The 16,067-nt window shown below is 40.8% G+C and overlaps 1 long non-coding RNA gene across 9 annotated transcripts; it reads left to right on the top strand.

Moving 5' to 3' along the window:
- The first annotated feature begins 6,898 nt into the window (after positions 1–6,898).
- Positions 6,899–8,982, top strand: LOC147641924 (uncharacterized). 9 transcript variants are annotated; one of them, XR_015266446.1, is made up of 4 exons: positions 6,899–7,122; positions 7,384–7,493; positions 7,989–8,044; positions 8,279–8,431. It is a non-coding gene; the product is annotated as an uncharacterized LOC147641924 (long non-coding RNA). The 9 variants fall into 9 exon arrangements; XR_015266445.1 differs by having other exon boundaries at positions 8,156–8,431; XR_015266444.1 differs by lacking the exon at positions 8,279–8,431 and adding an exon at positions 8,566–8,982 and having other exon boundaries at positions 6,900–7,122.
- The last annotated feature ends 7,085 nt before the right edge of the window (positions 8,983–16,067 follow it).

Below are 16,067 nucleotides of genomic sequence, written 5' to 3'. Positions count from 1 at the left end.
CAGCTCTAGTCAGCCAGCTCATTCAACTCCAGTCAGCCAGCACTACCCACCTATAAATAGGTGGGGCTGGCCTATCACTTTTCATTTAGTCTTGTACATATTTTGCTCCCTCACTTATGAGACTACTTGTGTCTCTTGCTTGGGACTGTTTTGCTTCAGTATATTCAGCATAGTTGCTCCATATCTCTCTCTCTCTCTCTCTCTCTCTCTCTCTCTTGCACTCTCTATTCATCAGCACACTCTAGTGCCCCTTTACTTCTGCTCTGTGCACTCTTTCACAACCATGGCATTCAAGGCAATTACACAAGAAAATGCTAGTAAAGGAAATATGGATTCCAAGAGTATTATTTGCAAGTCCAAGGATCTCATGAAGGTGCAACGCAACACACACTCTAAGCTTTCCATTCTTTTTGGAAATAATCACCATCGATGACACCCACTTAGTGTGCTTGATTTCATACACAAATCTCGCGTCGATGAGCTTGTCTAACTCTTCTTTGACCATTTGACCCATTGGGATTCATATGGTAGGCTCTCTATTTGGATGGTTTCATGCCTTCATATGCAAGTGGATGGTGTGTCTCACCACTTCCAGAGGAATTCCCTTCATGTCAGTGTATTTCTAGGCAAATACATCCTGAAACTTTTTGAGCAAGGAAATCAATTGCTTAAGCATTAGCTTAGGTTCTTTATCTTAAAATTCTTTGAGCAAGGAAATCGATTCTCCTTCTTGCTCAAGGGTGAGGTCCTTGACAATAAACATCGCAATGCTTGGGTTCTTCAACTGGGCTAGTAAGATTTATTTTTTTAACCTCAGTGGGGCCATCATATCAGGCATGTGGCTCTCCACCAGGGCTACTTTGAACCTTCTTCGTTGTAAACCCCTCTATCCCCAATGTTGTAGGACTTATAAAGTACTCAGGCGCACTTGCCTCAAATCTTCCTCTTGAGGTTGGGCAAGATCTTTGAGTTTTTCTTCCTTCTCTACCCTTAGCCTTGACCTTATTGAGCTTTTGTCTAGCTACTTGGTAGAGCTTAGCTTGCTTAGAGCTCATGGTCTCCTCATCACTTTGAAAGACCATTATCTTGGTCTGAACAATTTTCTTGTTTAAGTTAGCTTCCCACAGGTAGGTGTAGGTTTCATGTGAATCCACGGCCTTAAGATAACAAAGCCAATAAAGATCGGTCTCCCCATGAAAGCAAGCATGGAAATCTAGGAGCTTTCCTAGTCCGATCTAGCCCTAGGTCAGGTTATGTGTATAGGTCCTCTTCCTTGCAACCTATTTGATTTTCGTCCACCCCCATTGGTGAAAAGTTATGGTGAGGCATAGAAACCCATTTTGTTCAGGAGGCAAATGTCCATCTGATTTCTAGGTTGTCTATATGATGCTTAACAATGTCGCTTATCAGACCCACTTTTTTACTTATAGCCTACCAATTTTAGCCATGCATGAAAAACAGGTGAGATGGAGCACTGGAATCATACTTATCCGTTTGGGACCAAACTTGACTTTGGTGCTAGTGCTTGTATAGCCAGTAACACTACGTATGTTTCCTAATTGGTGGATCTGAGAGGGACATAGAAGCATGTGTGGAAACTTGGCCTGACGGGCTTGTTTCTTAGTCAAGGTGCTAGTGCCTATATAGTCGGTAACACTATGTAGATGTATGTTTCCTAATTGGTGGATCTGAGAGGGAGATAGAAACAGGTGTGGAAACTTGGCCTCACAAGCTTTTTTCTTAGTTATGTCAATTCTCTAGCCCTAAGACTCCATTCAAGGTTTTCATTTAATGGTTGTGCAATCCCTATGCTAGTCAAACACTGTGCAAAGTATTACTGGAAATTGATAAATCTAGTGGTCACTAGGTCAACGTAGAATGTCTTTGAAAGAGGAAAAAATCTCATAATCATTAAGCTCAAAAATTCAGCCCTTAGCTAACGGAAAAGCCTCGACTACTATCGACTCCAGCAAAGCAAACTCCAAAAGCAAGCAATGTGCACTAGAAAACCCAATTATTTGACTACCTTTTGAATACATGTCTAGAGCATATCTATCAATCCGACTGCTGCAGATGTGAAAGAGTTCAAGGATTGGAACCAAGGAGCCAGAAAAGTTATGTATTGGCTCTCTATCAGTATACAGGACACCATGATTGGGCACATACAGGATGCCAAGTCCCCCAAGGAGGCGTGGGACACTTTGGTAAAACTCTATGAAACGAATACCAAGGCACGAAAGATACACTTGAAGAATGAACTTCATACTGTGGAGAAAAAGAGTATGTCTGTGAATGACTGCATTGAAGATCAAGCGTATTGTGGAATCCCTTGCATCTATTAGTGTTTCAGTAGATGATGATGATAAGGTGGAAGTCTGTCTACGTGGTCTCGGGCCACAATACAAGGCGTTCAAGACGTCTATTCAGACTCGGGAAAACATTCCCAATTTCACAGATTTGGTGTCTATGTTGATTATAGAAGAGAAGAGCTTGGGTGAAGACCAACAGTCTTCATAAAACAAAAACAGTTCAGAGCAACAGGCCTTCTACACAAGTTCAGGAAGAGGACGAGGTAGAGGAGACCGTGGATGCGGCCAAGGAGGTGGCCGAATAGGTAATCAGAATTATGGCCAGCAGCAACAACAGTCCCAGAATTCACAACAACAACAACAACACGTAGGTGGAAAAGGCCAATTCAGAGGCAGGGGGAGTCAAAGAGGTCGTGGAAATTGGCAAAGGCAGTATAATGATACACGTGGATGCTTTTATTGTGGGTGGTAAGCCTCGACATGTGCAGGCAGATTGTTATAAGAAGCAGTCTGACATGTAAAATGGGAAATTGCAGCAAAACAACTAATGCATCCTCGAGCAAAAACAATGAGGATAATGAAAGGTTGTTTGTTATGCAGCATGTCGTTAATGCCATGTCTGAAAATGTTGAAGCAGCACATAAAGATGATGTATGGTACGTTGATTCAGGTGCTTCGAACCACATGACAAGTCATGGGGAGTGGTTCAAGGAGATGAAAAACCTTGAAAGACCATGTTTTGTGGAAACAAGGGGGGATGACACTGCTCATCCAATTGCCCATGTTGGAGATGTGCCATTGTCTATGCAGGATGGCAAAGTGAAGTACCTTGCAGATGTACTTCGTGTTTCGAACATAACAAAGAATCTGGCTTCAGTTGGCCAGATGATTGAGCAGGTTTTGCAGGTTCCGTTTAATCCTGATGGTTGTTATGTTGAAGACTTTAAAGACAAGTGCAGGTTGGTTGCAAAAGGCAACAGAGTGGGCATAATGTTTACATTGAATGTAAACATGCCTGAAGTGAGTGCTGCAATGTTTGCAAATGGTTTAGGAATTGTTGTAGACACAGACATTTGGCATAAAAGAATTGGACATGTGAATGTGCAGAGAATGAAGTCTATGCAGACTAAAGGAATTGTGACAAGGCTACCAAAGTTTAAAGTTGAAGGGATGCAGAAAATATGTGAAGCATGCCAATTTGGAAAGCAAACAAAGCATGTATTTCCACATGACAGAAATGTGAGCAGAAATGCACTAGATGTTGTGCATTCAGATGTATGGGGTCCTACGAAGACCATGTCTATGGGAGGCTGCAGGTATTATGTGACATTTATTGATGACCACACAAGGAAAGTGTGGGTATACTTCATGAAGGAGAAGGGTGAGGTGTTCACTCATTTTCAGAATTTCAGGGTTATGGTTGAAAAGCAAACAGAGAAATATGTAAAGTGCCTAAGGTCAGATGGAGGGGGAGAGTACTTCTCCAATGAGTTCTTTGAATTTTTGAAGAAGAATGATATTCGGAGACAGTTTACATGCAGATACACTCCGCAGCAAAATGGAGTTGCTGAGCGAAAAAACAGGCACATTGCTGAGATTGCGCGAGCATTGATGGGAGAGAAGAATATGCTGCATAGCTATTGGGCTGAGGCTGTTTCTACACAGCAGTTTACATCATGAACAGGACTCCAACTGCAGCCATACATGATGTAGCTACAGAGGAGAGGTTTACTGGCAGAAAACCTGATTTGTCTCATCTGAAAGTCTTTGGATGCATTGCATATGTGCATGTGCCAGATGAGCTGAGAACTAAGCTGGATTCAAAAGCTGAAAAATGTGTGTTTATTGGATATTCCCTTGAGCAAAAGGGATACAGGTGTTATAACCCTGCTACACATGAGTTGAGGGTAAGCAGGGATGTTGTTTTTTATGCGATGAGTAGCTGGTATGCTGCTAAAAAAGTAGCTGGTATGCTACTGAAAAAGTAGCTGGTATGCTGCTGAAAAAGAAGCTGTTGGGACTGATGTGAGTGGAAATGTGGTTGCACAGAATGCAAGTCAGCAATCACAATCTTTGAGTGGACAAGGAGAGTCCTCATCTAGTGGTTCAGTTGATAGACCATGGAGTGGCAGCAGGCTGCATCATAATACCAGCCCTGCAAATGTGATTAGTACATCACATAAAGGCAAAGAGAAAGTGGTTGAGCCCCTTAGTATGCTTGACATTTCTGTAGGGCATTCTCATATGTTGATGGAGAGTCTAGTGGCTCAGAGATGAGTCTTGATGAGGATCTTGAGATACCAGCTATGAGAACACCTGGTGTAAAGAAGGCTATGGAAGCCATGAATGCAAAGTTGCGAAGATCTGGAAGAGTGAAGAATCCTGTGCAGAGGTTTACCTATGATGGTTATGTGGCACATCACTATGCATATATGGCAAAAGTTATACATGTTGTAGAGTGTAAGCCTATCTCAGTGCCATTGGATCAGAATGGCAAGTTGAGTGCAGATTCAGGAGAGATTTTGGAGGATCCTACTATGTATAGGCGTATAGTAGGAAGCTTGATCTACATGATGATGATCACCAGGCCAGATTTGAGCTATGCTGTTGGGTTGGTGAGTCAGTTTATGCAGGTTCCTCGTCGGAAGCCGCATTTGGATGCATTGAGACGCATACTGAGGTATGTGAGGTCTACTTTGCATTGTGGACTATTTTATGAAACTGGGACAGAGATATGTGTACATGGGTACATAGATGCTGATTGAGCTGGTAGTATCTCAGATAGAAGATCTACTAGTGGCTTCATGTTTTCTTTCGGGAGTGTTGCTGTGACTTGGAGCAGCAAGAAGCAACCTACGGTTGCTCTATCCAGTACAGAGGCCGAGTACAGAGGTGCTGCTCTGGCAGCATGTGAGGTAGCTTGGTTGAGAAAGCTACTTGCAGATTTGGGTCTATCAGTGGATAGACAAGTTGTCATTTTCTGTGACAACATTAGCAGTATACAGTTGGCTAGGAATCCAGTTTTTCATGCTCGCACGAAGCATATAGAGGTCCACTACCATTTTGTCAGAGAGAAGGTTTTGGCAGGAGACGTTGACCTTGTTTATGTTAGCACACAGGATCAAGTCGGACATCTTCACCAAAGCATTGGGTACAGAGAAGCTCCGCAGATTCAGGGCTTCGCTTGGTGTACATGAGATGGAGTTGAGCTCGAGGGGGAGAGTTGAGATATCGAGCTCATCTAGTGAGGCGGTGGATACTGATGACCCGCCTGGGGGATAGGCCCCACACTTACACCACTAGCATGGTTGGTGAGATCATGGGTGATATGCGGCCAGTGGGATGACAGGCTGTGTGACAGCCATTCTAGAGACTAGCATAGTTATAGCGCCAGCTTATTTAGTTGGGTTCACACTATAGAGAACCCTAGTATGTATTTGGTTGAGTATATGTGTGCTCTTATCTTTGTATATGGTGTGTTGAGTGTTGTGTGAAGAAGAAGAAGATTTTTAACCTCTCACCTTGTGTGTTCTCTTTTAGGGTTTTGTGAGTGTGTGTGTGCTTGCAAGAGCTCAAGCTCTCTTCTCCCCCGCATCTTTTCATGCACACCTTATTTGAGGCCCTTCCTATAGAGGGATCTGTCGACACATAGAGGGTGGGCCAAGCTACTAGCAAGAGAACCTAGTGCAGGCCAAAGCCATGGAGGCAATTTTAGAAATTTATTGTGGACATGCTTGCAACATGCTTTGGTTAACATTAAAGAGGAGGTCAACATGCATCAAGTTTTTGGCCTAGAATTGAGGGGTTGTGCCAAAAATGTATGTCATAAAAGTTGGTTGGGAAAACAACACATTGAAGCAACCTTACCTAGATAGAAGATTTGAGAAGTTGGGAAAATAACACAGTGAAGAAACCTTTACCTAGATAGAAGATTTGAGAGGTTGCCTTTCATGTGGCCCAAGATCAAAAGCAACATTTGCCTAGATACAAGATAAAAGATATGAGAGGTGGCATTTATTGGCAGGACTCCTTTTTCAATCCATGATGGTAGTTCACTTTTAAGAGGGACTTCACCTGTACACACAATGACCACCCTGCATGCCCCATATGTAGGTCCACAAACTCTTGAGGTAGGCTTGCATGTACTTGATATTCCTTTGTGGCCTTGGCAAGCCTAGATGGACTAGCTATGTCCCTTTGTAGCCAAAACCTCTAATGCCTGCAGCTTTTTTACCTCACAAAGTCGAATCTCGATGCTTGGCCCAAGCATACGGTACTCTCCAATGGCCTGTGCGAAATATTTGTGCTTCTTGTGGCGATTGCCCTCCCTTATCTACAACCCTTTTCATCTCAAGCTCTCCTTCCCACTTACCCAAGTAGGCAAGATGACCTCCTCATCCATCCCTTCCCAATCGTCTCTCCCTGACTCTTCCACCATGACCCCACAATTCGGTATGTATACATACGCTCAATAGAACCCCTATATATATATATATATATATATATATATTAATGCAAAAGGAGACCTACTTTATATATAAATGTTTTAAGGCATAGGAGAAAAAGGATGAAAGTAAAATAAAATATTAACCTTTTTCCATAAGCTATAAGCAAATGTGCAAAATTAGGGTAGAAGAACTGGAAATCATTCTGTAGCCATGGCGCGACCTTCACCTTCCGTGTTTAGGTCCATCGCGGCGCTCTCACAAAAGGCAGCCAGCAGGACGCTTAACCTCAAGGGCACGAGCACAGCAGCACCAGCCTCATTCGAATTGCCAGCGGCGTTACGGCAGCCTTCCTTTCGGATCCTGCGGTGAGCTTTTCTCCAGAGTCCCATTTCTCTGCATTTCTTTTTTGTCTTTTTTGTCAACTGCCCTGTGTTCCATGCTATGAGAACCCTGGATGGATGCTGTGATGTAAAGAACAATAGTGAGAATCATGTGTGCATGCTTTGATAACTAGGTAGATGCTGCAACATCAAGAAATTTATTTTCATGCTGTCTGATTAGAACTCTTGTGATTTTAAGAACCTTGAAATGAAGGTCTGCCTAATCTCCAAAGCTCTCTTTTGCAGGTTTCGAGGCGCTATTGTGTCGCTTCAGCCACTGCATGCAGCCAGCTCACAAGCTTTGTTTGTTTCAAGGCTGAGCTTTGGATCTCAGGATCCTGTGTTTTTTATTCAAGGTCAGCCTCTATGTGCGCTGACAGTTCTCTAGTAGAGGTGTAGATACCTATGACCACTTATGATGTGATTAGGTATGTTTGAGCGCGACATGATGCATGGTTCCTGTATTCAATACAATTACATCACCTATGGGTTGGATAATTTTCAAGTGGAGCCTTGGACATTTTGAGGTGTACCAGGGTCTATTTTAGATGCATTGCATTTTATTAGAAGGTGGAAACAGTTGTAGGCTCATTTGCACTTGAAATCTGAAAGATATGAAAGAATTTTGTTCCTCGAGCGGCTGCAATACTTGCTAGTTAGTATAATCCACCACACTTGGATGTTAATAGGGGTGTGAAGGTAAAGAAATTTGTAGTGGGCAGTAGCGTAAAACAAAGTTTTCACCTTATATTTTTAATGACCAGATGGTGAAGATGGGACTTAAGTCATCAATTGGCATCTCAACTCGTTAGTCCTCTTTATGTGTTGGCTCCCATTGCTGTTCTTACCAGATGAACCTGATGGAACGTGAATGTCTTCTTCGAATAGCATCCGGAGGTTTAAGCAAGTAAGTTTTGTTGTTAATGCTGCCTTAAAGTTCCGATTCGGGTCTCTTAAAGGCCATGTAGCTTTGTCCCTCTTGGTTCTTCCAAGCTTGAACTGCTGATATTTTTTCCAGGTTCTTTCCTTATTCTCAGGCACCATTTCCCTTCTGATTCATGAAGCTTAAACTGTCTTTTCTTGTGAGCAATCACATATTATCCTTTCTTGCAAATAAAATTTTAAGTGGGTTTGTTAACAGATGTTTGTGGCTTGCAAAGATGGGGTGAAGTGTTTGGGAGCTAGTTAACAGAGTAAAATTACCATTTGGATGAGAGTTAAAGTTGTCAGTGCTCTCACCAGATCAACAAGGATTTTGCTGTTAGGATGTGTGACTTTGAAAAGTATTTCGCAATTTGGTTGGAAATCCATTCCTGTCAGAATGGTCACTTGTGCAATTGTGTGTGTGTGTGTGTGAGAGAGAGAGAGAGAGAGAGAGAGAGCAGCTTACGAAAATTGACTCTCACACTTAAATTGCATGCACTTCAGGTGGTGATGTCACTGCTTACTTGTAACACTATGTGGGACTGAAAGGTTGCAAATGTGGGTTGCGAATGTACAAAATGAGTAGTTTGTTGGGAGTGCAAGGGAAGTCAAATCTTGAGTTGAAATAGCTCATATGCAATTGCATGTGGTTGTTTTTTAGGGCAGTTACAAGTAGAAGAAAGCTCTTAAGCTTATCTGGTCAGTGTCGTACACTAGTTTTTTCTTGCCACAGTTAAAATTATGGGATGGAAATATGAGTCAAGCTTTTAGAGGAGAAGTTGAACTGTTGGGATGGATCTGTCTTTTGAGTTGTGTTGGAACAGAAATGTAGTGCGGGATTATATGAATTGTTGGGTGTGATTTCAATGAAGAACCTGGGTCACCCATTAACGTAAGATAATTACTTATCAGTTTTTTCTAGTTGAAATTGTAGGATGGAAACTTGTGCACTAGCATTGGGAGCTTTAAGTTTGTCATGTAATTTGTTGGGTGTAATATCGAGGAAAAACTGGGGTACACCCTTGGGAGCAAGATAGATATTGTCATGCCTACCACTTCCCTCCAATATGAAGCTAGTCTTGGAGTGGCTCTTGTATGGAAGGCCCTTGTATGAAAGATGATTGTCTGAAGTGACTGTGAAGATGTAGAAGTCTGCTATAAAGTTGATAAGTAAAAACCTGTTTGTTCCCTCTACATCATCCATCTATATCATCAGTAGAGCCAGTGTAATCTGTGGGCCATAAGGTAGAGCTAATGCAATTTGTGATCTTTTGACCGTCTCATCATCAGTAATGCTACTTTAAGCTAAAAAAGCGATACAATTAGAAGTGTGTTTTTAAAAAAAAACCTGAAGTATGAAATTAAAATTGTTGGCATAGAGTTCAGAGCTTGCACCACCCTTTGCGGGTGCAGCAGACACAAACACCCCCCCCTCTACATCCTTATCTCGCCCTGCACCTCCAATTCTCATGCATCCTCGGCCCCCACTTTCTTGCTACACCACCTGCCTCTTCACATGTCCGCCTCTTCACACGTCTCTCCGTCCTCACCCCTGCTTTCATTTTTCTTGCTATATCCTCTACTTACTTTCCTGACCCACCCTCACCTTATTGCACTGGGCATTCATCCTTCCTCGTCTCTGTGCAGCAGTACGGTGGTGCTATTTTCTTTGTCCATTCCCTCGGGTGAACTTCATGGCACACACTCTGGCATCCCTACTTGATGCAGTCCTCGGTGCTTATTATTTGATTCAGACTTTTGACTCCTCCCCTCCTCAATCACTGAGCTGTTGGCCGGTACACTTATCTGCAAGCTTGTTGGCAGTCATCCAGTGAGGGAATAGTTCGTGACGCCCTGTAAGAGGCGACCACGGTCGGACAACTGACATCCAATTCTTGGGCAAATGCCCAAGAAGAAGAAGAAGAGAGAGGGAGTCAACGGAGGACACCTTTTGGTAGCTAGGTGGCGTAGCACTAACACCTAGCTGCTACGCCACCTAGCTGCGAGGGCAACTCCCTTGTATTCAGACTCTCCCTCTAGTTCATTGTCCCTACGATGAAGTTGTAAGCCTAGTGGGGCGTGTTGTGACGATGATAACTGATTGAGAAACAATGGAATTGCATTATTTTTGAGTGATGATATTTTGTAATCAATGTATTGGTGTGATATTTGGTGACTCTTCCATGTTTTGAAAGAGGAGTGTGTCCGTGTACGAGGTGTGCGTGCGTAACTGTTTTCGAAAGCTAAAGTTAAAAATGGCATTTTAATTATAGGTGTGTGAGTAACTGAATATTCCACTAAGTACAGTGGTTGGGTAGTCGGTTAACCCATGATGGGATTGGATGGGGTTAGGCTGGAACGGTAGAAGCTTTATAAATTAAATAATAAAGGTTAATCTCGGTAGGAGTTCGTTTTAGAATGTGATCAGTAGCTTAGAAACCTGGACAATCTGCTTTAAGAGATCATATCAATGGCTGTGCCTCTATTGATGGGGAGAAAAGCGTTGATTTCTATGAATCAAGTATAAAGATTTTTTCTCTTTTAAGTCGGTCATCTGAGTGAAGGATAGTCTAGACTCTTGACCCCTTTAGATAAATTTTCGTTAGAAGATTTTCAAGGAGAAATCGCATATGCTTTCTTGGCGAGGAAAGTTTTTTTCCGGGGTTGGTTTTGGAAGAGCCGCCGGACTAGTCCCTTGCCCGGACATTCATGGGCGAGGCCCCGAGAGTAGGAAGCTCTGCTCTGTGCATGAGGTTGCTACTTCCACTGCTAGCACTCCAGAGTTCGATGCGCAGAGATGACAAGGGTCTTATAGTTAGTATTAGAGCTTTGTTGAAAGCTTAAGAACCGAAGACGAATTTTGTCAAGAATTTAACAAAGATGAATGAGTTTCTTGAGCTAACCCAAGGGAGCCGAACTACTACAGAGGAATATCACCAGGCATTCCCTCTCCTCCTCAAATACTCGCCCCACCACTGGATGAAGAACAGTTGATGGCTAGGTTCATTCGGGAAATGAACGAACCCTTGGATACCTTGGTGAAGAATGCTAAGCTAGTTTTTATGGCCAAGCAGTGCGGATGGGGAAGGATTTCGCCAAGGCCTTTGTTGTCAAGGTCTTGCCGAAGCCAGCACCCTCGTCTTTCAAAAGATTCCAAACCCCGAGAAATGCTTCTAACTTTTCGCCTCCTAAGAGAAACAGCAAGTTCCTAATCAAACCCAAGATATGGGAAGTTTCAGAATGAAAGGAAGGCCTTTTCCTCGGAACACATTCTCTGGGAACATACAGACTGCCAGTTCAGAGTCTTACCTTTGGAAATTTATGATGGAATCCTTGGAATGGATTGGCTCCATAAGAATCAGGCTGACATTCATTGTCACACAAGGGAACCATCTCTTTTCTCGACCTTCACGAGAATAAAGTTCAAGAAACTAGAATTTTCAGATTCCCAGTTCTATAGTTAGTCAAAGCTTTTAAGTTGCTAAAAGGACTAAGAAAGAAGCAAGCTGTCTATGTCATTAAAATGAATCCAGTAGGCAAAGAATTCGAGGCTAAGGAGCCAGAGTGGTTAAGTGAGTATGCTGATGTATTCCTAGAAGAGCTGACTGAGATGCCTCTGACTCGTGAAGTAGATCATGAGATAGAGCTGATCCCCAAAGCTTAGCCAATAGCCCAGCGTGCATAGAAGATGCCAGTTCCAGAAGCCATAGAACTTAAGGAGCAGTTAAAGCAGTTGTTAGAGCAAGGATTTGTAAAACCCAGTGTTTCACCTTGGGATGCGTCCGTTCTCTTTCAGAAAAAGAAAGAACGTTAAGACTTCAGATGACCATGAAGGTCATGTGCGTAAAGTCCTAGAGATCCTAAGGAAGCACCAACTCTTTGCAAAGAAGAGCAAGTGTACTTTTCTACTGATCGTGTCGAGTACTTGGGTTTCATAGTGTCTAAAGATGGAATTTCTATCGACCTTGTCAAAGTTCAAGCAGTTATAGATTGGCCAGAGCCTAAGACCGTAAAAGAAGTCAGAGGATTCTTGGGTTTGACAGGATGTTACATAATCTTTATACCCAGGAATGTAAAGATAGCATCTCATTTGACCAACCTTCTCAAGAAGAGTACCCTATTTCAGTGGACCGCTATGTGTCAGAGTGCTTTTGATAAGCTGAAGACAACCTTAGTGACCAACCCTATTCTTAGACTACCAGATATCTTTAAGCCCTTGGAGAGGTAGTAACAGATGCTAGTGGATTCGCAACAATAGGCGGTGTACTCATGTGAAGGGTAAGTTCATGTAGTGGTCTATGAATCCAGAAAGCTCAGGTCGCATGAGAGAAATTATGCTGTCCATGACTTGGAGTTACTCTCAGTATTTTATGCTCTAAAGATGTGGAGACATTATCTCTTGGGAAAGAGATTCACCTTGATGATAGATCATCAAAGTCTGAAGTGGATCTTCACTCAGAAGGATCTCAATATGCGTCAAAGAAGGTGGATGCAGACCTTGCAGGAATTTGATTTTGAGATTAAGTACCAGCCAGGAAAGGAAAATGTGGTAGCAGATGCGCTCAGTAGAAAAGCCTCCTTGCTTGCAATAACTGGTGTCAAATCCGTTGGTCAATGAAGCAAGAGAGAAGATCATGCAGGACAATTTCTTTGCCCGTATTGCTACACTACTTATGTAGGAAAGCAAGACTCCTCAGGAGATGAGTCAAGTTCATGGGTATAGATTGGACGATGGATGTATGTATTACAATAATTGGCTATGCATTCCCAATGATGAGGGAACAAAGGGTAAAATTTTGAGAGAAGCCCATGATAGCTCGATAGCTGGACATCTAGGTTTCATAAAGACCTACATGTCTGTAAAGAGGAGTTTCTTTTGGCTAGGACTAAAAAAGGATGTACTTAATCATGTGCATCAGTGTTTAGTATGTCAAAGAGTCAAGGCATAGAGAGTTAAGATGCCAGGAAAGTTGCATCCCTTAGACATTCCATAGATGAAGTGGGAGTGTGTCAGCATGGATTTTGTTACTGGACTATCCTCCCATCAGTGCAATCAGGTTACAACTCCATTTTTGTGGTAGTTGACAGATTAACCAAGGTTGCCCATCTGATTCCAGTAAAAGAAACCTACACTGTAGTAGATGTTGCCAGAGTCTTCCTCAAAGAGATTTTTAGGTTGCATGGATTACCCAGAAGGATAGTGAGCGATCGAGATCCTAAGTTTACGTCAAGGTTCTGAACTGCATTCTTCAAAGCAGTGGGAACTTTCCTAGATCTCAGTACAACCTATCACCCCAAGACAGATAGCCAGACAGAAAGAGTGAACCAAGTGATAGAAGATATCCTTTGGTCATGCTGTGGCAAAGAACCCAGCAAGTGGTTAAGCTACTTGCATCTAGTTGAATTTGCTTATAATGCCTCATATCACCGGAGTAGCGGGATGAGCCCTTTCAAAGCTCTATACGGATAAGATTGCCTTACACCATTAACTTGGTCCGACCCATTGATCAGGGTCGAGATGTCCAAACAGATGCTTGATGATATGGAACAACATATGCAATCAATCCGCAAAGATATTAAGGCTATCCAAGATAGACAAAAGTAGTATGTTGATAAGAAGAGAATGGATAGAGTGTTTGAAGAACCAGATATGGTCTTCATTATTCGAGTATGACCCAAAAGAAGTTCTTTATCTCTAGGGAAGTACGAGAAGCTATCTCCTAGATACTATGGACCGGACACCATTACGAAGAAAGTAGGAGACCTAGCCTATGAACTTCTTCTACCTCCGCATCTGAAGGTACATAATGTGTTTCATGTAAGTTTGCTTAGGAAGTATGTACCCAGCTAGAGTCATGTGCTAGATGATGAGCAATTGACTTTTTCGACTCAACATCAGTGGAACTCCAGCCCAAAGAAATCTTAGATGTTCGGGAGAAGGCTCTTAGGAATAGATACCTTAGAGAATTTTTGGTCAAGTGGAAGTTCTACTCTTTAGATGCTGCCACTTGGGAAAAAGAAGATGAACTGGTGAAGAATTATCTCCAGTTTGCGAGATGAGGGCATCTCACGTTTTTCAAGTGGGAGAGAATGTAAGATTCCTCCCCAGCTCCTAAAGATGTGTAAGTTCTCCTTTCAGTCCCCAGTGATGATCATCCCCTTTTCATAATACAAAAAGGCATTATTTTTCCTTGTTTTTGGCCTAGAGAGAGAAAATATTATAGAGGTAATAAAAATTTAAAATATTTTTAGATAAGTATTTTCTTCTAGCCAATAGGAAGTGATCCCCTAAAATAGAATTTTAATCAAAAATTTCTAAGTTGCATTAGATTTAGACGATGGGTGGACTAAAGAGACCCCTGGTTCAAAGTTCTAAGCCTTATTAAATTATTTTGATTTTAAAAATGTGATATCCTAAGGAGGCGCCTAGAAGTCCCATCAATTTTTTTTTAAAATTAAAAAATACTCCAAAAAGATGGAATATTTTATCTCTCATCTCTCCTCTTCCAAACTAGATTAGAAAGTGGGTTTAACTAGTCTAAAACTTGCCCAAATTGGATCAAACTGAAGCTGGAAGCCTCTAGATCCCAGTTGGGCTTGGTTGGTGGCCTCACTCACTTATAAATAGAACCCCATTCCTTTGTATTTTCATCTTAGTTTATTTTCATGCTAGTGTAATTTTCATTTTAGTGTATTTCTTTCATCCCTCTTCCTTGCCTCTCCATTGTGAAGCTTTGGTGCTTCACTAAACCTCTTTTTCTTTTGAAGACTACCCTCTTCTCTTGGTGGCCAAGCCTCTTCCTTAAGAGCTACACATCTTCTTGAAAGATAAAGAATCAAGCCCAAATCAAGGGTAAGCCTATAGACAATGATGTTTATACTATCTTCTTCTCCTCTATATGCTTGGGAAGCATTCTATCTCATGGTTTCTTCTTAAAACCATGCCCTTCTTGATTTATGTTATTGTTAAGATGAAGTAATGTTAATCTCTTATGCTTAAGTGTATTGTTTATGATTTATATTCACTCTTTATGAAGGAATACTCACTTCTTATGGTGGCTAAATCCTTTTTGGAAGGTTAAACCTTAATTCTAATCTCATTTTCTTACCGTAAACTCTAAGCTTATCAAGTTAGAGATGAAGGTTAAAATTTTTTATGTTTATTAACCTACTTAGAATGAGGTTAATTCATTTAGGCTTGTTTTTATGATAAGAAATCTTATATTTATTCATTTTATGATGAATGAGAGCTTATGATAACATTAATATATCTATTTTCATATGGAAGTTATATTTGAATATTTTTATTAAATAAACAAAATGTTTAGATGCAGTTATGTTTATGTTTATGCATAAATAATTTTTATATTAAAGGAGGAAGTCTCATCATATTCAAAGCATGTTATGCATAAATATTATAATGCTAAAAGAGGAAAGTTCATGATATTTTATGCATAAATACTCTAATGCTAAAAGAGGAAGTTTCATGATACTTTTATGTATAAATATTTATGTATTTCTATGCATAAATATTCTAAATGCTAAAAGAAGGATTTTCATTATATTTTTGTGTATACATTCTTAGTATGTGTATACATAAATGTTTAAATGTCAAAAAGAGAAATTTTTATTATATTTTCATAATTATATTCATGCATGTGTATGCATGATTATTTAGATGACAAAAGAGGTTATGTGAATATATTATTATGTATATTCATGGTATGCTTATGCTTAGACATTTTAAATATTACAAGTAGATGTGTGAATATATTTTAAATATGTATATTCATGGTATGTATATACATGAATATTTTTGTTTATCAAAAGAAGAAATTTTATTATATTTTTAAATATGAATATGCATAATTACTTTTAACATCAAAAGAGAATGTTTCATTATATTTTTATGTCTATATTTATGGCATGTTGATGCCTAGATTTAAATGGAAAAGAGAATGTTTAAGAATATTTTCATGTGGATATTTTAATGAAATGATGTATGA

The sequence above is a fragment of the Cibotium barometz genome, chromosome 1, assembly GCF_041138505.1.
Source record: "Cibotium barometz isolate CiBa-2024 chromosome 1, ASM4113850v1, whole genome shotgun sequence".
Classification (NCBI taxonomy): domain Eukaryota; kingdom Viridiplantae; phylum Streptophyta; class Polypodiopsida; order Cyatheales; family Cibotiaceae; genus Cibotium; species Cibotium barometz.
Note: the sequence above shows the minus strand (reverse complement) of the source record. Positions and strands in the feature narration are given on the sequence as shown.